Source organism: Dipodomys merriami, unplaced genomic scaffold, assembly GCF_024711535.1.
Source record: "Dipodomys merriami isolate MVZ:Mamm:240054 unplaced genomic scaffold, mDipMer1.0.p SCAF_2, whole genome shotgun sequence".
Classification (NCBI taxonomy): domain Eukaryota; kingdom Metazoa; phylum Chordata; class Mammalia; order Rodentia; family Heteromyidae; genus Dipodomys; species Dipodomys merriami.
The window spans coordinates 45,101,895-45,127,467 of NW_027203381.1; the positions used below are offsets into that span (position 1 = coordinate 45,101,895).

The window sequence follows — 25,573 nt, forward strand, 5'->3', positions numbered from 1 at the left end:
AAAAAGAAACAAGTTTTGGAAGGGACATGGAGAAAAAGGATCTCTTATGCACTGTTATATAACTGTAAATTATGTATTGAAACCATATTCTAACCACCCCTTGAGTTCCTTATCATTCCTTCATCCCAATGAAGTCTCTGATCCTCAGAGGATTCTGACTGGTGACTAAAACTAAGAAAAGTATCAACTTCAATATATACATTATATATGTAATTATTCTCCTATATATGCATACATATCAATGATAAAGTTTCATTTATGAATTAGACCCAATAAGAGATTAAGTAATAATTATTAAATTTAAAATTACATATAATTTAGAAAAATTAAATGAACTTATTTATCTACCAAAATATTGTACTCATCCTTCTTGTGATGTTCAGTGGCTCAATGATTATGTGATTAGATGAATTAAGATGAAGAACAACATAAGCATTATGATATCATGTTAAGCCATTATTGATCTTCTGACAGTAAGTCTGAAGAAGGATCATTTACTTTGGGTAACCAAGGACCATTGCCCATGTACATTACATGTGTACATGTGTGTGCATATATATCTGTATACATATGCATATATGTGTACATATATAGGTGTAAAGTTTTGTCACATGTTTTACAAAAGTGTTCTCCCAGTCAATTGCTTGTCCTTTAATTAATTTTCTAAGCAGTGTACTATAAGGAATAAATATTTTAAATTTGAACAATCTAATGTATTTTTTCTTTTGTAACTTGTGCTTTGCCTTACCCAAAGTCATAATTATTTCTCCTGTTTTCTCCTACACTATATACTTTATAGCTCTCTATGTAGCTTGCAAGTCTATAATCTAGTATGAATAAGTTTTGTGTATAGAGTAAGGTAATGTTTAAGCTTATTGTTTTCTGTATGGCTATCCAATTGCCCCAGCAAAAGCTGTGGGGAAAACTAGCAATCCCATGTTGAATTACCGTGGATCTTTTGTCAAAACCCACTGATCACATTTCTGAGCTTTCTTGTTTTGTACTTCAATCACAGTGTCTTGAGTATGTAACAGTATAACGAAGACTTGAAATCAAACATTGTAAGTTTTCTAGCTTTGTTTTCTCTTTTAACAAAAACCTTGACTATTCTTTTTGGAATATGCTATGCAGTTTTAAAATCAGTTTGTTTGTTAAAATACTTTGAAAATGCTACCTTTGTGGCTGGGAATGTCACTTAGTGGCAGGGTGCTTGCTTAGTATGCATGAAGCCCTAGATCCGGTTCCTCAGTACCATAAAAACAGAAAAAGCCAGACGTAGCTCAAGTGGTAGAGTGCTAGCCTTGAGCTAAAGAAGCTCAGGGTTAGTGCGTAGGTCCTGAATTCAAGCCTCAGAACTAGAAGAAAAAAAAAGAGCACATTGAAACTACTGATCACTTTGAAAACAATGTAAAGTTGCTCTTTTTGTCCATATCCAATGGTTTGTTGTTAGTATAGAGAAACACAACTAAGGTACATAGAAAATATGTCTGTGGTTTTCATTTCTTGTCATAACTTTGATTTTGGTAGCTAGATAACTTTGAACTTTTAAAATCATGTCTTATTATCTTTGATAAGTTCCTATCTTGTTGGCTTTTTTTTTGGCAAAGGGTGACTAGAAATTATCGATGAAGCCACTTGTGGTTGAAAAATTTCTTTTTAGAGAGATTTGAAACAAAAGATTCAAATCTGTTTTACACTTACTAATTACTTCTTCAGAGAGCTTGGTAGTTCCTTTTTAAAAGTTATTTCCTATTTTTAGTTGTAAAATTATTTACTTAGTAGTTGCACTTAATATTCTTTCATTATCCCTATTTCTCTGAAGTCTGTATTCTGGTATTTTGATATATTGATTGTTTCTTCTTTAACTTGACCAGTCTGGCTAAAGACAGTAATTTCATTAATATTTTTCCAAAATGATCATTTGGTTTTATTTGCTTTTTAAATTTTCTGGTTATACTTTATTCAGTCCTTGACTTAGACTTAATATTTCAGTCTTTCTGCTTGTTTTGAGCTTAATAATCTGTTCTTATTAATAACTTTTAAGTACATTGATATGATACTATTCTTCTTTTATAATAAAAGCAGTTGGTGATTTAAAAAATCAACTCTAGCTGCATCTTACCTATTTTGCTCTCTAGGAATTTAATTTTCATTCCACTCAAAATATTTATTATTTTATTTTGTGATTATTTCTTTGACATGGATTATTTATAAACATGCTATTCTCTTATTACTAATTTCTAGGTCAATTCTGCTAATCATACATTTTGTGAATTCATTTGTCATTACGTTATGGAAACTTGCTCATGTCCAGCATATGGTTTCTCCAGATGGATGCTATGGGTGTGAACTCTCTGTTATTTGGAAATGTATCCATGCTGAGCATTTAAATGATAGCTTTGTTCAAGTCTTTTATTCTTTTCCCGATTTTCCCTACTTGCTCTATATCAGTTACTGAGAATGGATTGTTGGAGCCCCTGAAACACTGTATATTTCTTCTTCCAATTCTATATAGGTTTTTCTTCTTATGGGCAAGGCTACTTTAGTACTACTATGTCCTCTGAACAAAGTGAACTATTTTTCATACATTTATATTTTGTATGAAAATTGTTTTCCCCCTCTATTGCTCTCCTCATTCTATTCTCCATCATACTCAAAAGCTTTTAGTGAATTTCCCATGACATCTTCATATATAAAATCAATGTATTTCAATAGTATTCACTCTATCATTCTCTTTCTGTCTCCTCTCTCCTCTTACGCCCTCAAAGTCCCACAATTATAATCGTGCTCTATTTCTAGCACATAAGCATATACATATATTTATGTATATGTACATCTTTTACATCTAAATCATACATATAAGAAAATGTAACTTTTGTCACAGATATTACCTTAGCCTATTTCACATCACAAAATGATCTCCAATTCCATATATATTTTCTTACCAATAGCATAATTTCACTCTTCATGAATGAATAATAATGTATACTGTATATACTACATTATCTTCATCCATTCCTTACTTGTAAGGAATCTAGGCTGCTTGCACAGTGAATAATGTATGCTGCAATAAACATGGATGTGCAAGTGTCTATTTTATTCTAACATAAATACCAACATGTTTATTTTCAGTTTATTAAAGAACTTCCATACATTAATTTACATTCTCAATTATAAATTCTTTTTCCCCTGCATCCTCATCAGTTTCTTTATTGTTTTTGCATTCTTGATGGTGATCATTCTGAGATAAAATGTTTATGTAATTTTAGTTTGCCTTTCCTATATATCCATGGATATTGACCATTTCTTCATATATTTACTAGATATTTTTGTTTTTAAAGAACTGTCTATTCAGTTCATGTGCCTAATTATTAATTGGCTTGTTGGTTCTTTAAGAGTTTTGATTCTTGAGCTCTCTGTATATTCTGGATTTCATCCCTTGTCAGATGGATAGGTAGCCAGGATTTTCTCCTATCGTAGGCTGTCTTTTCAGTCTAGTGAGTGTTTACTTTATCATACAGAAACTTTTTAGTTTGACATATTTTTATTTGCCAATCCTTACTTCTTTTGCTGACCTATTAGAGGAAATTATATTCAGGAAGTTATTGCTTATTCCTCTTCCTTCTATTGTTTTACTTAAGATTTCATGCAGTAGCTACAAATTTTTAGGACTTACATCAGGGTGTTAGATCTAATTTCAATTGATAGTAATACAGGAACGGCGACAGCATGTAATTCCAGTCATTCATATGTGAATATCTAGTTTTCCCAAGATCTTTTGTTAAAAGAACTATTTTCTGTCCAATATACGGTTTTGGCATCTTTGTCAAAAGGTGAATCAGGATAGGATTTTCTGTATTATTCCATTGGTCTATGTGTTTATTTTTGTTCCAGTACTATGCAAGATTTGTTACTAGTGCTCTGTAGTATATAATTTGAAGTTAGATATTCATCTCTGATGAGAGTCTCACAAAATTCCCTGCCCAGACTGGATTTGTACTATAATCCTCAAATCTCAGCTTCCTGAGCACCTTGGATTACAAGACAAGAACCTCAGATGCCCAGCTTTTTTAAAAAAAATTGCTGTTGAGAATATGAAGAATAAATTTGTTTTCCTGATTTCTTTTTGAGCCTATTCATTGTTGGTATAGAAAAGATACTGATTTTTGTACATTGAATTGTATCACCATATATGTATTTGTATATCTATATGTGTATATATATGTATGTATACATGTGTATATACATACATATGTACATGTATGCATGTATATATGTATGTGTATGTATACAACATATACACATTTATATATGCATTTGTTTACATTTATATACAAACATATATAAATGTATATGTATATATTTATACATATATAAGCATATATATGTATACATATATATAAGCATATATATGTATACATATATATCTTCTTGTCCCTAATGTAAAACAGAAAGACCTAATGGCATACATTAGTGATCACAGAGATTATTTTGATGGAAACAAGAAATACTTAGCATTTCTTAGGCCTTTTCTATATGTGCCCACATTTTAAAAAGTGGGCTTATAACTAGAGGCAGAATAAATTATGACATAAAACATAGATATTTACATTTTCATCTCTTTTGGGAAGGCTGTCATCACATATGGCCTGTGTGAGGTAAAGCTAGTAATTCAGTAGAAATATGCCATCATTTGATATAATGCAGCAAATGAAATGCAAAGTGAATATGTACATTCCAACCATGTTTTCCTTCAGGACTGTCTGTTGTGCTGAAATGTCTTCCTTATCTATAATGGGTACTTTTTGGTTTTTCTTTCGTCTTTTTGTTTTGTGCTTAGCCAAATACGTGCATGTGCAGGTGCACATTCACACTGGAGCTTGAACTAGGCACTGTCCCTTGGCTTCTTTGCTCAAGGCTAATGCTTTAACCCTTGAGCCACAGCTGCAGTTCTGGTTTTTAAATGATTCATTGGAGATAAATAGGGTCTTACACACTTTCCTGGCTGGGCTTGTTTTGAACCATGATCCGTATACCACATCCTCCTGAGTAACTAGAATTGTAAGCATGAGCCACTGGAACACAGCTGAATACTATTTTAGAATCCAAGTTTAAAACAAAATATTTCTTTACCTATCTATCTCTGTAAAAAGTTTATCCACCAGATTATCCTGATAATCTAAAATCAATTGTATTTACCTGTATGCTATTCTCTCTCCTAATGTTGCACAGGTTGCTGACTTTAATTTTATAATAATAATTATAAATTAACTCTGGCTGCTTAATAATCTATTCTCACATCCAGTGGTGGACAATAATCACCATTTATTTAGCTTAAAGTTCTGTTGAACATTTTGTCTGGTCTGAACTGCATCTCACTAACCTCAGCTATGTTAGTTCATGCATTTTAAGTGTGCCAGATGTTAACCAGGAGTGCTGGTGGCCTGACTGAGAGGACTTGTATGTGGCTGGAGACTGAGCCACACAATTGTCATCCAACATGCTGGCCTGTGCTTCCTCCTAAAGATCCAAGATACTAAGAATCAAGACAACAAACTCCTTGTGCAGGCACTTCCCAAGACTATGCTAGAATCACTTCAGTGACTCTCCCATTGGTCAAAGCAACCTACTTTTGGTAGAAAAATCCCTCCCAATACAGAGAAAGGTAAACTTGGTCCCATTCTTTATAATGTACTAAAATATAGACTTTTTTGTTATTATTTCCTAAAGCATACATGATAGTGACAATTTATGTAGTATTTACATATTATTGGTCATCATAAGCCATCTAGAGATAATTTAAAAATATTAGAAGATATGTGTAGGTTTGTTCTTTTTTAAAGGTATTATGTTTTATAAAAGGATTGACTATCCAAGGGTTGTCATAACTGAAAGTATTCCTTGAACAAATGCCATGTGGCTCTTACTGTAAGTTCTTCTAAACTTGAGGATGTTAAAAAAGAAAAGCAAAATTATTTATGTCTGGTTTTAGCCCACAAGATGTGAATATTTGGATTATTTTTTATTGCAAATGCATTTTAAAGAGGTAATTAAATAAGTGATGTGCTAAAGTTCTTGAAAAGTATACATAAATTCTGTTGATTTTTGAAATAAAACCTTTATCATATTACATTCAGGTATTTAAAGTATGAATATACAATATACAGATCATTTGTAACATTTTTATGATTTAGAAATGTAACTTTTGGTTGGCTTCGATTCTCAGGGCACAAATTGATATATCAAAATAAGCTTTTAATTTCTCATTAAAAAGCACTAAAGTACACCATGAACGCTAACCTTCCTACAATTAGTATTTACAGTCTTTCCTGCCAGTTATAATGTAGAAGCTGACAGCACTCTCCTGCCCCATAGCTCCACTAGCATTGAACAAATTTGCTTATATACCATGCTACACCATTGCTCTTACAACTGGTTATTGGGCTGTGAATGAATAGTTTCCACAAGTGGCTTTAAAAAGCTGATCTGAAAAGCCTGTGGAGTTAAGACTTTGGGGACAACTCAATTATGGGCAAAGCCAATCTGATGAAACCAAGATGGAAATGAAATAGAGCCACTGAAAAGATGAAAGACAAGAGGCTACAAGCTCCACAGAGACTAGATAGATAGATAGATAGATAGATAGATAGATAGATAGATAGATAGATAGATAGATAGATAGATAGATAGATCAATAGATAGATTATATTTATATCTATATATTTATATGCCCTCAACCCAGCATGAAAGAAATGAAAATATTAAATAAAATAGTCCTCAAAGATCATCCCGTTAAAAAAATCCCCTTTACTAACATTGGCTAGAAACAGTTTAGGTACGTTATGACAAAATGAATTCAAATCATCAAGTCATCTTTTATGTAAGGGGCTGAGTCACCATCTAACCCCAAGTCTAATACCTCTTTTACTTTATTTTTGATACATCTTAACATAAACATGGGACATGGAAATATATTTAGCAAAAGACCTCAATGGAATAAAACTTTTTAGACTGGTCTAGAGATTCTTAATTCCTTTTCTCTTCTACTAAAAATAGCACATAAAATATCTAAAAGTAATAAATGTGATATTCTGATAAACGGAGAAGCTGAGTTCCTTACATTTACATTTTTACATTATAAATAGCTCATGCCAGGCACTGGTGACTCATGCCTATAATCCTAGCTACTTAGGAAGCTGAGATTTTAGGATTGAGGTCCAAAGACAGCCTGAACAAAAAAATCCAAGAAAGACTTTTATCTCTAATCACTTATCAAAAAGAGCTGGAAGGAGAGCTGTGGTTCAGTTGGGAGATGTTAGCCTTAAGCAAAAAGTTGTGGAGATGGAAGGGAAGGGATGGTAGGGGAAAAAACAAAGGAGGAGACAACAATGCTTGATAAGAAATGTACTCATTACCTTTCTCGTGTAACTGTAACCCCTCCTGTACAGTATTCTCAAAAAACTTATTAAAAAAAAGTTCACAGAAGGTGACTAGGCCCTGAGTCAAAGCCCCAGAACCAGCACAAAAACAAACAAAACCCCATATATTTGTATCCTGAAAAGAATATTTCAGGGGTGACTTACAAATATAATAGTTTATAGAGAGATAACTTAGCTTCAGTACTCTATTCTAGTACTCTGTAAAAAATATACATTCTAGTTAGGTGTGGTGACACATGTCTACAATCCCCACATTGGGAAGCTGAGGGAAGACCTTGACAAGTTTCAGGCCAGCCTTGGCTATGTAGCAGAATACTGTCTCAAAAAGCAAATTAAACAAAAAAAACTTCATCAAACATTCCAGTGTATCAAGAGCTAATTGTTAATTGTTTTAATAACCAGCTAGTACAAACATGAAAACACATAAATACATGCTGATAATTTCCACATCAATAGGAGTATTACTGGCAAGTCAAGCTGTTATTATTTCTTATGTTGAACTATCTTTACTTAATTATTTTCCACTGCCATAGCTAAGATAAAAGTATACTTCTATGTTGGGTTTGACAATGTTACTTTGCCTGTGATCTTTTTTCCTTATTGTCTTCTATTTATTTCTGTATTAACATGAAATTACTATTGCTATTTGAAACACCAATTATTTTTAAAACAGAGTTGAAAAACTATGAATTAAAGCATCATTTTAATGTCTCTGCTGAATTTCTTAAGATTAATAGTGGGTATTGGATAGAAACTAGCCTAAAATTCTACTCAAGCTCAATTCATAAAGCTTTGCACATTTCTTGAAAAGTTCCATTATCACAGCAATTCATTATAAAATTATGATACTAAATAACTTCTTGAAAAATCCATCATTAATGTTTCAGGTTTTTAAAAGTTTAATCAGGACCACTTTTACCAACTAAAAATTGAGGCCCATAAAAGTAAGAGGTTTTTGTGGGTTTTTTTCTGATACAGATTCAACTTCCAGAAAAGTACAAAGAACATATTGTATGTCCACTGAATGTTTCTGGAGTGAATAAATCAATAACAAAAATAAAATGCCTTTTACTATCCATTAAAACAGTGGCTTAAGTGACTTTGAACATGGACTGAAGTGTATTTATTCTTAGCTTAGATTTTTAGTAAACACCTACCCTCTGAAATTGAAATTGGGAGTAAGGCTACCAAGATATCTAAGAGTTTACAATGAGATTATAAGCCAGTCTTTCACCATAACAGCACAATAAGTAGGTTGAAAATTTAAATGAATAACATGTTAAATTTACAAGGAGCTCTGTGTGTCTTAATTCATAAATTAAAATGAAGAATCTCATAGTCTTTGTTCAGAGAGTCTGGTTTGCCATGAAGTCATTATAAAACTATTTATAGGTCAATGAGGCACTGATTTAAACATTTATTACATGTAAATAAGCTAAAGGTGGTTTCAAAAATGTCTCTCCAATTCATGTATTAAATTTTTCCGCAAGAATGCCTTTCCTAGATTAACATTGTGAAAATGGCAATACTTCCCAAGGCTATCTACAAATTCAATGCGATACCTATCAAAATTGCAACCTCATTCTTCAAGAAAACAGAAGAGGCAATCCAAAAATTCATATGGAACAATAAAAGACCCCGAATAGCAAAAACGCTCCTCAACGGTAAGAACACTGCGGGTGGAATATCAATACCAAATTTCAAACTCTACTATAAAGCCATAGTAATCAAAACAGCTTGGTACTGGCATAAGAACAGACCTCAGGACCAATGGAATAGAATTGAAAACCCAGAAATGAACCTACAGACCTATAGCCAACTAATTTTCGATAAGGGAGCTAAAATAATAGAATGGAAGAAAGACAGCCTCTTCAGTAAATGGTGCTGGCAAAATTGGTTAACTACTTGTAGAAAACTAAAGCTAGATCCTTATATATCACCCTGCACCAGAATCAACTCCAAATGAATCAAAGACCTCGAAGTCAAAACAGACACTCTGAAAACATTACAGGATGGAATAGGAGAAACCCTAGGTCTCCTTGGCTCAGGCCAAAATTTTCTTAATAGAGACCCGGAAACACAACAAATCAAAGAAAGGTTGGACAACTGGGATTGCATGAAATTGCAGAGCTTCTGCATGGCAAAGGACATAGCTAGCAAGATCAATAGAAAGCCCACAGATTGGGAGAAGATCTTCACTAGCCATACAATGGACAAGGGTCTCATATCTAAAATATACCTGGAACTCAAAAAATTAAATCCTCCAACAACAAATCCTCAAAGAAACAACTGCCCAATAAATAAGTGGGCTAAAGACTTGAAGAGAAACTTCTCTGAAGAAGAAAGAAGGATGGCCAATAGACACATGAAGAAATGCTCAACCTCCCCGCCATAAATAAGAAATGCAAATCAAAACAACATTGAGATACCACTCACCTCAGTTAGAATGGTTATAATCAAGAACTCTAATAACAACAGATGCTGGAGGGGATGTGGACAGAAGGGAACCTTACTTCACTGTTGGTGGGAATGTAAACTTGTTCAACCACTTTGGAAAGCAGTATGGAGGTTCCTCAAAAGACTTCACATAGAGCTCCCCTATGACCCAGCAATCCCACTTTTGGGTATTTACCCAAATGTTTACAAACAAAACCACACTAAAGCTACCAGCACAGCTATGTTTATTGCAGCATTATTTACCATAGCTAAGATCTGGAACCAACCCAGATGCCCCTCAGTAGATGAATGGATCAAGAAAATGTGGTATATATACACAATGGAATTCTATGCCTCCATCAGAAAGCATGGCATTGCCCCATTTGTTAGGAAATGGAAAGGCTTGGAAAAAATTATACTAAATGAAGTAAGCCGAGCCCAAAGAAACATAGGTCCCATGGTTTCTCTTATTTGCAATATCTAGTATATGTATGAATCAAGCGGAAAAGGTCAGATAATGTGATGTTAGGAAAATGAACCTTTAGATATGTATTTAAATGTTTTTTTCTTTCATGCATTTGTTTCTAACTCATTTATAAGATTGTTTCTTTGTTGCTTTGTATGTCCCTCCTTTGTATGTCCCTCCCCCACAGTATAACCCCTGCTTTCAATATATTTGATGTCGGTATAATTTGTGGAAGAGATGGGGAAAAACAAGTCATTTAAGGATACAGGTGGACCCGTTGCAACTATGAGAAGTACAAGTTGTCATGTCAAAAATGAACTACAACTTTGGTGCGGGGAGGGGGGGATGGAGGGGTGGGAGGGAGGCTGGGAAGGGATGTGAAGGGTAAACAAAGGAGGAGGCTGCAATGCTTGATAAGAAATATACTCATTATCTTGCCAATGTAATTGCAACCCCTCTGTACAGTATGTTCACAAAAATAAAAATTAAAAATAAAAAGAAAGAAAAAAAAAGAATGCCTTTCCTACAAATGTCTTAGCATTTACATAATACTGAGTATCCAGCTAATGGAGACAATGCAGTCGTTTAATCAATGGCTTTGTTTTTTTTTTTTTTGGTCAGTCATGGGGCTTGAACTCTGGCTTGGGCGCTGTCCCTCAGCCCTTCAGCTCCAGGCAAGAGCTTTACTGCTTGAGCCACAGCGCCACTTCCAGTTTTCTAGTGGTTTATCTAGTGGAGATTTGGGGAAGGAAAGGGAAAAAGCCAATTGTTTAAATAGGGATACAGGTTGACCCATTAAAACAATGAGATGTATAAGACATTATATTGAAAAATGAACTTTACAATTTGGGGTGGGGGAGGGGAGAGGAGGGAAAAGTGTAGTTGTGGAGATGAGAGGGAAGTAGGGGGAAAACAAAAGAAGGAGGTAACAATGTTCCCTACGAAATGTACTCATTACCTATTCCTGTAACTAACCCCTCTATACAGCATTTTTGCAATAAATATATTAAAAATAAGTTTTTTAAATTGGGAAAATATTGTACAGAGGGGTTACAGTTACGGGAGCAAGGTAATGAGTACATTTTTTTTCGGTCGTGGGGCTTGAACTCTGGGCCTGGGTGCTGTCCCTCAAGGCTCTTCAGCTCAAGGCTAGTGCTCTACCACTTGAGCCAAAGAACCACTTCCGGTTTTTCTGAGTGGTTTATTGGAGATAAGAATCTCACGGTCTTTCCTGCCAAGGCTGCCTTTGAACCTTGATCCTCAGATCTCAGCCTACTGAGTAGCTAGGATTACAGGCGGGAGCCACTAGCACCCGGCATAATGAGTACATTTCTTACCAAGCATTGTTACCTCCTCTTTTCTCCCCACCTCCCCAACTCCTCCCACACCCCACACCCCAACATTGTAAAGTTCATTTTCAACATAGTGTCTTATACATCTCATAGTCAAACTGGGTCAGCCTGCATCCCCATTTAAGCATTCCCCAATATCCCTTCCCCTCCTCAAATTGCAAAAATGTATATACAAGTTTCAGAACATAGGGATCAAATCCAGTGAGAACAGAGGTTATGTTGTGGGGAAAGAACATACAAAAGAAACAAAAGAATCACATAATACATTGTAAGTACATTAAAAACAGTAGCAAGAAAGAAAAAATATACTCTTGTATCCCTGTCTTGGGGTACATTTTGCTGAACAATATCTCATGTGAGTTCCTATGTACATAGCCTTTGACCTTCTCTGCTTGTCCTAGAGAGGTACTAGTCATTGCAAACACGGGAAACCATGGGACCTATGTTTCTTTAGGCTTGGCTTACTTTACTTAATATAATTTTTCCAAGTCTTTCCATTTCCTAACAAATGAGGCAATGTCATTCTTCTGACAGAGGCATAGAATTCCATTGTATATATTTACCACATTTTCTTGACCCTTTCATCTACTATGGGGCATTTGGGTTGGTTCCATATCTTAGCTATGGTAAATAATGCTGCGATAAGCATGGTTGTGCTGGTATCTTTGGTATGACCTTGTTTGTGATCCTTTGGGTAAATGCCCAAAAGTGGGTTTGCTGGGTCATAGGGGAGCTTTTGAGGAACCTCCATACTACTTTCCAAAATGGTTGAAAAAGTTTACACTCCCACCAACAATGCAGTAGTGTTTGCTTCTGGCCATATCCCCTCCAGCATCTATTGTTATTAGATTTTTTGATTATCACCATTCAAACTGAGGTGAGGTGGAATCTCAACGTTGTTTGATTTACATTTCTTTTATGGCTAGAGAGGTTGAGCATTTCTTCATGTGTCTATTGGCCATTCTTATTTCCTCCTCAGAGAAGTCTCTCTATAAGTCTTTAGCCCATTTATTAATCGGATGGTTGTTTCTTTGAGGATTTTTTGTTGGAGGATTTAATTTTTTGAGTTCCAAGTATATTTTAGGTATGAGACCCCTGTCCATTGTATGGCTAGTGAAGATCTTCTCCCAATCCATGGGCTTTCTATTGGTCTTGCTAGCTATGTCCTTTGCCATGCAGAAGCTCTGCAGCTTCATGCAATCCCATTATAAAAAAAAAAAAGTGGGCTGGGAAGGTGGCTCAGTGGTAGAATGCTTGCCTTGCACGCCTGAGGCCCTGGGTTCGATTCCTCAGCACCATATAAGCAAAAAGAAAAAAAGCCAGAAGTGGTGCTGTGGCTCAAGTGGTAGAGCGCTAGCCTTGAGCTGAAGAGCTGAGGGACAGCACCCAGGCACAGAGTTCCGGTCCCACGACTGGACCCCCCCCCAAAAAAAAGTCAACACACAAAACAAAAGAAATTCTTGAAGCATAAAGCCAGAGAGGTAGTATTTAGTGTGCTTTGAAAAGAAAGGCAGCTAATCTGTTGTTCTATATATGGTAGGAAAAAATGATTCAAGAAAATGAAGGAAAAAATTCAAGTCAAATGTGAGAGTATTTCTTCCACCTTTACAGATCTTTTGCAGGCTTCTAAATAGTTTATGGTTTTTGTAATGTATTCTGAGTTGAATTGTCTGAGGATTATTCTATCTGTCCTTGGTTAGTCCATAGCACACCTTTGATTTTTATCCTCATAAGTCTTAAAAAAAAAATAAACCACTCTGTGTGTTTGTGTACATGCATGGATGTGTGTGGCTTTTTGTTAATCTAAAATTAAAACTTTCAGCCAAATCATATTAAATGAAATAAGCCTGACCCAAAGAAACAAAGTTCCCATAGTTTCCCTTATTTGCAGTAATTAGTATACATATAGGATAATCTTAGCAGATGAGCAGAAAAGCTCAAAAGCTATGTACATATGACTGTATAAGATGATGCTAAGCAAAATGAACCCCAAGCTATGGACACAAAAGGGTTTTCTTTGTTATTGTTTTTAATGTACTATGTGATTTTTTTTGTTTCTTTGGTATGTTCTTCCCCCTATGGTATATCCTCTGTTGTCACTGTATTTGATTTTGGTACCCTGCATCTTATATATACTTCTATTTAATTTGGGGAGGTGAAGGGGAATAACAAAATGCTGAAACAAGGACACAGAATGATCCATTGCAACAATAATACTCACAAGACACTATGTTGGAAATGAACTTTATAACTGGAGGGGGGGAAGGAGGAAAGGGAGAGTTGAAGAAAAACAAAGGAAGTGGTAACAATGTTTGACAAAAAATGTACTCAAGAAATGTACCTTACTCTTGTAACTGTAACCCCTCTGGACAGAATCTTTATAATAAAATAAACATTTTTTAAAAGCTTCAAAAAAAAAGAGTTTCACAGACTTTCCTGCCCGGGCTGGCTTTGAACCGTGATCCTCAGATCTCAGTCTCTTGTAGCTAGGATTATAGGCAGGAGCCACTGACAACCGGCCAATGTCATCTTTCATAGTACATATGAAGATATATGGCAAGTCCAAAGGAGCCTCAACTTGGGGATCAGACAAGAGTAGGCTTAATGCTACCTCGTAAATTACCAACTGCTTCAACCACCTTATTAGGCCAGGACCAAAGTTTTCATTTACACATGAAAACTCTCTTCTACTATTAAGCATATACTTTATACAGGCCGATCCGTGCCTTTTACTGCTTCTCGGTATATCCTAATCACACCTCACAATGAGCTCAGGACAAATTCTACCTTTATTATGAATTGTATACCATTTTAATTGACTTCATTAGAACCACTTAGATTAAAAAAAACTACAAATGCTTGCTTAAAATTTATTTGCCATTATGGCTCAAGTGGTAGAGTGCTAGCCTCGAGCTAAAGAGCTGAGCTCAGGGACAGCGCCCAGGCCTAGAGTTCAAGCTCCATGATTGACCCCGAAAAATTATCTTGCCAGGAAAATAAATGCCAGGAAACTGAATCTTTAATATCTAATAATTCAACAAGGATTTAATAAAAATTGAATGTTAATACCTATTAATTATTCTGATGCTCCAAGTTCTCCCAATTGATGAAGCACACAATCTGAACATTAAATGAATTAAGATGCTTTGGCCGAGGAAATAGCAATGTGTGTGATGCCAAGTCTATTGACAATGTTTAACTTTGCCATGGTTTCTAATGTTCAAAGGATTTTTACACTTAGACCTTAACACTTGTATAATAAAAGTTTCTTGCTGGGTGCCAGTGGCTGGTGACTGTAATTTTAGCTACTCAGTAGTCTGAGATCTGGGGATCAGAAAAGCCTGTGAGATTCCTATCTCCAACTATCCAGCAAAAAGCTAGAAGTGTAGGTGTGGCTCAAGAGGCAGAATTCCATCTTTGAGTAAAAAAGCTAAGAGACAGCGCCCAGTACCTGAATTTTTTCTCTAATACTATCTCACTTACAAAAAATTTCTAGAGCCTTTATTTGCAAGAACAGCTCCACAATCATCTCATTTAATCTCCACAGTCCAATAAAGCATTAATATTATTTTAAAGGAAATGAATTCTTAAAGCTTAAGATACCTAGAAATTTGGTCCAAATACATTGGTCCACTGACCTTAGTCCAGTCAGTTTCCTCTTACACAAATGTATTTAAAGGTAATATGAAAATATAGGACATCCATGTGTACCACTGTGTTGTTCTCTGATGATAGATGGTAACCATCCATACTTCTTTACTATGATGCATTCTCTCTGTCAGGTTTTCCTTGTGCTTTAGTTGATCTCTCAGTAAAGCTGATAAGAAATGCACTAAACATTTTGCTATTACTAGACAAATTGATTTTTACAAGAATATAAAGGGATGTTCACTGAACTAGAATCTTTTCACATTTGTATTATAGAGATGACTGTAAGTAAGGAAGTATATATAAATAACTCATCTAGAAAGGCCTGTGCTGTGTAAAAACAATGTTTTGGTATGATTTAAAGCCTCTAATAATGATTCACAAATATAATTTAGTCAATTTCATACTCAACTGAAATTCTGAATTCCAATTTCAATATTCCACAGCCCTCTCAATTCTTATAAAGAACTATGAGTGGCAACAATTATCCATAAACTTCTAAAATTGAAGGGATATAGATATCAAAATATGTCTAATGAGGAAAATTAGGCTTTTTATAAATTAGAAATAAGATTAAAAGAATAGATTAGGTAAGAAAAGTATTGAAGTCTTGGATTATTAAAGGATTTTTGCTTCTGAAGGCTTCTTAACACATTTTAACAAATAAGAAAACAAAATAATTATATTTTCATTGAACATTATACCAATCAAAATGACTGGGTGTTGAACCCAATGACAGAGTGTACCATTTATGTGGGTTTTAGATTTTCATTAACTGCCAATGTCAATAATAAATATTTAGTTTGCTTCAGAACAGTAAAGAAGTAGTGAGAAATTTCTACCTAGTTACCATCCTAAGTGCACTGAATACATGTCCACTTATTTGTGGTTTCCCTATACACTTCCTCTTCTACAGCCCTACATCAGTCTCCCTATCCTTCATCAGAACAAAAACCAATAGTTCCTATAGACTGTCAAAAGGTACTCTGCATATTTTCAAGCAAAACTTGATATAATTTTTTCCTTTGTTGTTGTTTTTAATTTTTAATTTTTCCTTTTTTATTATCAAGGTGATGTACAGAAAGGTTACATTTACATAAGGCAATAAGTGTATATTTCTTGTCAAACTGTTACCCCTTCCCTCATTTTCTCCTACTTTCCCTCCCCCACCGCAACCCCCAAGTTGTACAGATCATTTCCAATATATAGTCTTGTGTATATCACTGTAGCACTGTTTCCCCCTTGTTCTTTGTCTCACCATGCTGTTGTTCCCCTTCCCTTCCCTAATTCAAATAAACATATATACAATACCAGAGTAACAGAATCAAATACAGTGACAACAGGGGCTGTGCCATAAGGGGAAGAACATACAAAAGAAAAAGAAAATCACATAGTACATTAAAAACAACAACGAAGAAAAACCTCTTGTGTCCAAGTCTTGGGAATTCATTCCACTTAGCATCATCTTCAATGGTCATATGTACATAGCTATTGAGATATTCTGCTCATTTGCTAAGATAATCCTAGACGCATACTAATTATTGAAAATAAGGGGAACCACGGGACCTATGTTTCTTTGAGTCGGGCTTACTTAGCTTAAAGTGATTTTTTCCAAGTCTTTCCGTTTTCCTAACAAATTGTGTGGTGTCATCCTTTCTGATGGAAGCATAGAATTCCATTATTCACCATGGCTAAGATATGGTACTTACTCAGATGCCCCTCAGTAGATGAATGGATCAAGAAAATGTGGTGTATATATAAAACTTGATAGATTTAACATTACCTATTTTTGTTAAACATTGAAAAGTAATGATTCAGTTCAAGTCTTGCTTAGAAGGAAATTTTTTTCTGGCTTTCATAGAATAGAATTAGAAAGCATGACAAAATAGTGAAAGGTAGATTTGAAAATGAATTGATCTGAAGGCTGGCCTTGGTGTCTCATGCTTATAATCTTAGTTATGAGGCTGAGATCTAAAGAACTCAGTTCAAAGCCAGCCTAGGCAGAAAAAACCTAGGAGACTCTTATCTCCAATTAAGCACACCAAAGTGGAGCCTCTTCTGAGCAAAAAGGCTCAGGGATAGCACCCAGGCATCCAGTGCCCACACACTGAAAATAATGAGAAAGAGAGAGAGAGAGAGAGAGAGAGAGAGAGAGAGAGAGAGAGAGAGAGAGAGAGAGAGAGAGAGAGAGAGAGAGAGAGAGAGTTGATTTAGGTAAGACTTTTTCTTCTCTTTCTCTTTATTTCTTCTCATGTTTCTGTATTTCTTTGATAGTTTAATTTTGAGTAACTTAATTCCTTAAACTTATTTCACATATTAAAGTTATTTAATTTAATATACTTATTTCACAGGTAGAGTAAAACAAAAAGCCAGATTCATTTTACAAGATCTCCAGAATTAATGACTAGATACACAAAGTTCTTGGCATGTAATAAGAACTAAATAAATACTACTTCTCTTCCTCAGTTTATAGCATTGAAAATGATATAAAATTTAATGTTGGGCAGTATATTATAGTACCAATGTAACAGGAATCTGTGGAACTCATATTAACATGAAGATCCCCTAATGCTCCAAACCTACTTGTAAGCAAACAAGATTATTTTAAATATTAGATTTATATATTTTAGTGTATAAAATATTATGTTTAAGAGCATAAATACAAAGGTACATGAAATGTTTAGAAAAAGAACACATTTTAAAATTAGAAAAGAAATACTAGACATTTCTAAAATGAAATACCTTTAGTATTTTATTTTATTTTCAACAAAAGCAGTCTGTCTTGGTACAGATGGCCTAATGCTACCTCGCTGCCCATACTGAAAGAGCATATGGTCTAGTTACTTGTAAATGTGTCAATGAAATAATTTAATTACAGTGTTACTATCAAAAATCTGGCATCAGCTCAGATTACATAAAAAGATGAATTAGCTGTGTTGAAAAATTATTTGCATTGTTTAGTGGTAGATATTCCATAAATTTCTAGACTGACTTGAAATACTTAACAGATAATTCTTACCCTAGTTTATTCACACACTTAATCTACTGAAAGAAATATTGGAAATAAACCACAAAATTGAACAACATCAAATGATAAGAAAAATCTAAGTTTGTTTTTATTATATGCAAAGATTCACAACAAACATTACCATCAACCCTGGTACACAGCTCTTCTGAATGATCAAGATCAGAGTAGCATGAGAGCTGGAATCAAAATTTGTGGTTTCCTAAAATTAATTGGTTATTTATTTCAAACCCAGGACTGTACTAGGCTGACTATAACCTAAGTCACAGTTTGTCATTAAGAGTGCCATCCAGAATCAGGTTCTAAGTATTTGAAGCCAAGAAGAAAAGACTTAGAAGGACGTCAACAAAAGGTAGATGGATTGGGTAGTGAACAGTAGTGTTGTCCTGATCATCTAAGAGTTATTTTATGATTTTTACACATTCAATAGGTTAGCTTGCTACTTTAAAATTCTAAATATGAGTGATATTTATATCTAAAATATACTTGCAATCAAAAAATAATAAATGCCCCCAAAACAAACCCACAGAGAAACAACCATCCCATTATCAAGTGGGCTAAACACTTGAACAGAAACATATCTGAAGAGGAAATAAGAATGGTCAATAGATACATGAAGAGATTTTTAAAATATATTAATACTTAAAATTTCTAGGTTTAATGTTCCATTTCACAAAGATTGCCATAACCATACCAGAAATAGTTAAGAGTAGTACTCTGGTATTGTATATACATTTATTTGAGCTGGAGAAGGAAAGGGGAACAACAGAATGGTGAGACAAAGGACAAAGAGGGAACCAATGCAACAGCCAGATACACAAAACAATATGTTGGAAATGATCTGTACAATTTGTAGGATGGGAGTGGGGTGAGGGAAAGTAGGAGAAAAATGAGGGAAGGGGTAACAAGTTTGAAAAGAAATATACTAACTACCTTACTTATGGAACTGTATCCCCTCTGTACATCATTTTGGCAATAATTTTTTTAAGAATATATTTAAGCAACCATGGCAGCAGTGATTCTAATGACGCTAGTCTTAGCTAACATAACTTGGGAACTTCTGTATCACACACGGTGCATTTAATCTCCACCAGAATTCTGATAAATATTCTACTGCTCTCTTCCCAAGATAAGGTATAGCGGAAACATTAGATAATTGACTTGGTAAATTAAGATACTTGAAATGTGACAGTTCTGATATGATAAAATTACATTAAAATCAAGGTCACTCTTAACAAGCATATGGCTCTGAATTTGAACCCCAGTACCACCAAAGTAAATAAATAATGTAAAAGGATCACAGTTGCCAATGAATTTTATAAAAGCCCTTATAAATATTTGCACAAGTGATTAACATTGTGTCCTAGGCTCAGTATTAAATCCTTTTTTATATTTTTGTAGGACCTGGGAGTTGTCTCCAAACTTTTTTGGTCAAGTATAATGCTCTACCATTTGATCCAAAGCTCCACATCCATCTTTTTGATGGTTATTTAAAGATAAGAGTTAGCCCTGCCTCTGCTGCATGAACCTTGATCCTTAGGTGTAGCTTTCTAAGTAGTTAGGATTACAGATTTGAGCCTCTGGTACCTGGCTTTAAACACTCTTCATAATATCAGCACATTTAATTTTTATAATACCCTAGGCGTCAGGACCAAAAGGTGTCAGAGTCAGGACTCAACCTGGAGAACCAATCTGTGCCAAAGCCCTTGCTGCAAGGGTCTTGCTATGATGGGGATATTTGCATACCTTGAACTCTGCTGATTTCTATTTATTACAAAGGTTCTTTCTGCTGGAAAACATTTGGTGTCTTCCTTCTCTACATTATCCATAAAATATTTCAATAGTTGAAGACATTGTAAACCAAATTTTATCTAAGAGATCATTGTCCAGATACATACTCACTTATTTTCTGATTTATGTCTCAGGAGTAATAACTCTCCAGTCTCAGATCTTTAAGATGAAGAATAATATGTAATCTTCAGAAGGGATTCTTATGGATCAACTGTTTTTTGATGTCCGTGTACCAAAGATAGTTTCATGTCATGATTCAGACAACTTTTTGAGTCCCAGAGCTTTACTTTTTTAGGATGCCAACTGCATGACCTTCTAAGAGATTCAAAGTGATCCTGGCTCATCATCATCCCCTACCGAAGAAACTCAGCTGGAAATACTCCTATCCTTCCATATGATTCACCAGCCCTGATTTTCCCAACCCTAATTCTGTTTCATAATTAACCCTGGCTAGAATATCTGGCAATAGTATACAAGAGCAGAAAAGCTTGAAGCTGAGGAAAAAGTATACTGATCTAAACTTATGTGCATTAGCAGATAGGAAAGGGAAAGTCAGCAAGGAGAAATTTACACATAGTTTATCACAAAGGTATTTTTCATCATAATCAATTTCATCTCTTTTACAGTTACTGATTTTTACAGCTGTAAAAACAATATAGATTGTAGCAATTAACATTTTCATAAAACTCTATTACTATTATTTTCCAAAAGAAGAATGCTTGTCATAAAATTCCACTTATATGAAATGTTAACTCCTACGACTTTCCTCAAATGATAAAAGTATCTTCAAATACATCGACATATGCTTTGCCAATAAGCATCCTAATCAACTCATCAATGCCTCTGTGCTAGCCTATCCCCTTCCTCTCCGTGATGTGGCTTTTCCATCCTTCCTTCTCTTCTTTCTTACTTTTCTTTCTTTTCCTTCCCTCCCTTCCTCCCTTCCTTCCCTCCTTTTTTTTGCCTATGCCAGTCCTGGGGCTTGAACTCAGGGCTTAAGGGATAAGTTATTTTGCTCAAGGCTAGTGCTCTACCAACTTGAGCCACAGCTTCATTTCTAGCTTTTTCTTTAATAGTTTATTGGAGATAATAGTCTCACACACTTTATTATCTGGGCTGGCTTTGAACATCAATGCTCAGACCTCAGCATTCTGAGTAGCTATCATTACACATGTGAGCCACCAGAATCCAGCTGTCTATTTTCCAATTAATGTAAGAATAGACAAATTCAAAGCAGGGCATAACATGAAATGTTGTCTGCAAATAGAAAATATACTTTTAATCTCTTACCAGTTGTAGTGTGACAAGTAGTGCACTCCACTCCACGAAACTTTTGTAATTGGGGATCTGAGCAACTTGATATATATGCAGGTCCTTTCAAGATAGTGTCCCAGGAAAAGGTCTAAGTTGTAATCACTCAAAGGGGTTCAGGAATGCCATTCACAGTGCTCTAAAATCCAGAAGGGGACAAAAAGGAATAGGAATCTATTAACAGAACTTCATAGACTCTTTGGCAATATTCCTTGTATTTGTTTAACTACATGAATAGAAGCTTTGGCTTATTACAAATATTTATGATAGTCCAGTCCCACAGGGTGCTCTGTATGTTAACTATGAACAAAAGTTCAGTAATTCCAAGACCCCCCAGTGGACACCTGAAACTCCATATAGTACTGATCTCTAAATATACTGTATTTGTTCTTTTACATTCACTTTTTTTTTATTGTGAGAATACCATACAGAGGAGTTACAATTACATGGGCAAGATAACGAGTACATTTCTTATCAAGCATTGTTGCCTCCTCTTTGTTTCCCTTTCCCATCCCTTCTTATATGCCCAAAGCCCCCTACCCGATCCTTCTCCCCCCCAACCCAAGTTGTAAAGTTCGTTTTTCGACATAACGACTTGTTTGCAGTGGGGCCACCTGTATCCTTAGTTAAACGATTTGTTTTTGCCCTTCCCCTCCACAAATTATACCAACATCAAACACAGTGAAAGCAGGGGTTATATCATGGGGGAGAGACATACAAAGCAACATAGACATCATCTTATAAACATGTTAGAAACAATTGCATGAAAGAAAAAAATTGGAATACTTATCTTGGGGTTCATTACTCTAACATCAACTTATCGACCTTTTCTGCTTGACTCAGACACTCTTATGGTAGTTTTTTTTATCTTTTTATTATCTTAAGTATTTATACAAAGGGGTTACTATTCAACAAATCAGTTTTTGAGTCTAATGCATCTTGATCAATATCACCCCTTTAACTCATAAATTAGGCACAGTGCAAAATGAGTAACAGCCATAAAATAGTGCACTATACTAAAATAAGATTTTCAGATCACTACTTTTGAGTTTGGGGCTATTATTAAATGAAGTAAGGGTTACTCAACCACAAGCAATGCAATACACTATTACTCTATCTGATGACCAAGATGACTACTATGTAACTGACGGGTGAGTATGATATACTACATGGATACTCTAGACAAAGGGACAATTCACATTCTACAGAGCATGGAGCATGATGAAATGAAAATTTATCATATACTCAGATCAGTGTGTAATATAAAACTTATGAAATACTCATTTATAGAATTTTCCATTCACTATTGTAAATAACCTGACTGTAAGTAACTGAAACATCAGAGGTAAACTGCATTGGGTCCAGATGTGGGGCATGTGTTATGTATTTGGATTTTTTTAAAGCAAGCAAGGCTTTGAGTCAAAGGCTAAGATTCATGGACTAGGCAGGTCAAGTACCAAGGCTACTTTGGAAAATCTACATATGCACACCATAGAAGACTGAAATGAAGAACTAAGCTGACCCAGGCCTCATGCTTTAAAATGTTCAACATATATAGTATTTTAACATTTCTGTTCTTTCCTTTTTAAAATTTACTTTATTGCTATTTATAATGGTAATGTGCATAGGGACTACAGTTAAATAAATAATGAGTACATTTCCTTTTGTACAGTGTCATCCCTTCTCTCACCCTTGTTTCTTCTTATTTATTTATTTATTTATTTATTTATTTATTTATTTATTTATTTATTTATTGTCTGTCTTGAACTCAGGGCGTAGGTGCTGTTCCTGAGCTTTTTCACTCAAGGCTAATGTTCTATCACTTCACATCTCAGCATCACTTCCTGTTTTCTGGTGGATAATTGGAGCTATGTTTCTTGGACCTTGCTGCTCAGTCTGAATTCAAACCCCAATCCTCAGATCTCAGCCCCTGAATAGCCAGGATTATAGGCATAACCCACCAGCACCTAACCGTTTTTCTTTTACTTTTTTTATTCTCTTCCTTCTCTGTTCTGTTCTTTTCTTTCCCTTTTTCTTGCTTCCTTCCCTTCCTTCCATCCTATACTTTATTTTATTTTATTGTTTTGTCAGTTGTGAGGTTTCAACTCTGGGCCTGAGTTTTTCAGCTCAAGGCTAATGCTCTACCCCTTCCCTTGGAGCCACAGAGTCACTTCTGGTTTTCTGGTGGTTAATTGGAGATAAGAGTCTCATAGTCTTTCCTGCCCTAGCTGGTTTTGAACCTCGATCTTCAGATCTCAGCAACCCTGAGTAGCTGGGATTACAGGCTTGAGCCCACAGGCATCTGGCCCTTCCTTCCTATTCTTGGTTAAAATGTTCAAAGGAAGAGAGAGTTCCACTCATTGGGCTGGTGCTTTTTAGAAATTATCTCACTTTATCTTCAAATCAGATGCCCTGATTTCTGTTTTACAAATAAGGAAACAGAATTAGGGAAATAAGAATTTGCCAAAATCAGATGATTAGGTCCAAGAATGAAATTCAATCATGTTTTTCTGTCTTTCAAACTCCATACCACATCTGGCCTCTTGCATATTTGAGATAAAAAGACATTTCTCCAGAGAAATGCATCCTAAAATAAAAAAGCATGGTATAACACTAATCACTGATAACACTAATTGTTAGTGAAAAAATTCTCTATTCTATGAACCTCCAGGAATGCTAACTAGCAGTTAGGACAAAGGGTGGCCTTTGGAGTAATGATGACATTGTCTTTTTATGTAAGTGGGAGTGACAAAAGTGAATTAATCCATAATATTCACCAACCTGTGTACTTAAGATTCTTGTGTTGTACTTAGTGGGAAATTAAGGAAAAATCTTTTTCCTTTAAAATACCCTTTTGTCTCAGTTTTCATACATTAAGCACATCACATAATCAATTTCCATAGGTTTTAATTAAAACTAAGTAACGATTTCTAAATATACATTTTTTTCATTAAATGCAATAGAAGTAGAAACAGGAGGATGAGGAGCAGTAAGTAGAGAAAAAAAGGAGGAAGAGGAAGAAGAGGAGGAAGGAGGGGGGAAAAGAAGGGGAAGAATGAGAAGAAGGAGGAGAAGGAGAAGTAGGAAAGGAGAAGAGAAAGAGGAGAACTGGCTTTATTCTATAACTCTTTTGATGAAAAATATATGCTATGGATCTATTTAACATTTTGGAGGGCAAAAATAACTTCATATTTGCTATAGGTCTGAAACCTTCACTTTGTTCACAGATTTTTTTTCTTCCCTGAAAATGAGAAGACATTATTTATTGGATATAGTAAAATTCAGCACCCTGGGGTAGCTTAGAGAAATATGGACCTGCACAAAATATATAGTTGTTTGTTAAAGGAGACATTTTTCCAATACTAAAAGCAGGTTATCTACATAAAAATGCTAATGGAAAACAATATAATTCAATTCTCTTCATCACATTTGTCATTAGGCATTGTTTAATTTCTAGATCTGTCCAAGCATATGGATGCCAAATGGTAATATCAGTTACTTTGTAACCTCTTAAAATGCACCTATCCTTGAATTTTTCCTGACAGTCTCATTTTTAAACAAATAGTATATAATCCCTTTCCTTAAGGGCTTTGTAGTTTATTGTCAAAAAAAGAGAAGTAGCAAGCCCAGTGCTGGTGGCTCACACACACCTGTACTCCTAACTACTCAGGAGGCTGAAATCTGAGGATCACAGTCCAAAGCCATCCAGGGAAAGAAAGTCCATGAGACTGTTACCTCCAATAAATGACTAAAAATCCAGAAGTGGCACTGTGGTGAAAGAAAGAACGAAAGAAAGAATGAAAGGAAGGAAGGAAGGAAGGAAGGAAGGAAGGAAGGAAGGAAGGAAGGAAGGAAAGAAAGGAGGAAGGAAGGAAAGAAAGAAAGAAAGAAAGAAAGAAAGAAAGAAAGAAAGAAAGAAAGAAAGAAAGAAAGAAAGAAAAGACAGAGAGAAAGAAAGAAAAGACAGAGAGAAAGAAAGAAAGAGAAGTAGCAAATGCTTAAGTCTATTACTGGCCTATGTAATGTGAGTTCTAATTACATGAATAGTAAACAAAATATAAGATGTTCCTGATATCAAACATGGTCAGCTGTCAACATATGTTTT

At 34.9% G+C, this 25,573-nt stretch overlaps 1 protein-coding gene across 10 annotated transcripts in view; it reads right to left on the reverse strand.

Annotated features, from left to right (window-relative positions):
- The window catches only part of Dlgap1 (DLG associated protein 1), an 882,629-nt gene that overhangs the window by 749,574 nt on the left and 107,482 nt on the right, over window positions 1-25,573 (reverse strand). For all 10 annotated transcript variants that reach the window (XM_070029510.1, XM_070029508.1, XM_070029507.1 and 7 more), the window contains one exon: window positions 21,448-21,607. The gene's annotated coding sequence lies outside the window, so the exon portion shown is untranslated. The remainder of the gene's footprint in view (window positions 1-21,447; window positions 21,608-25,573) is intronic.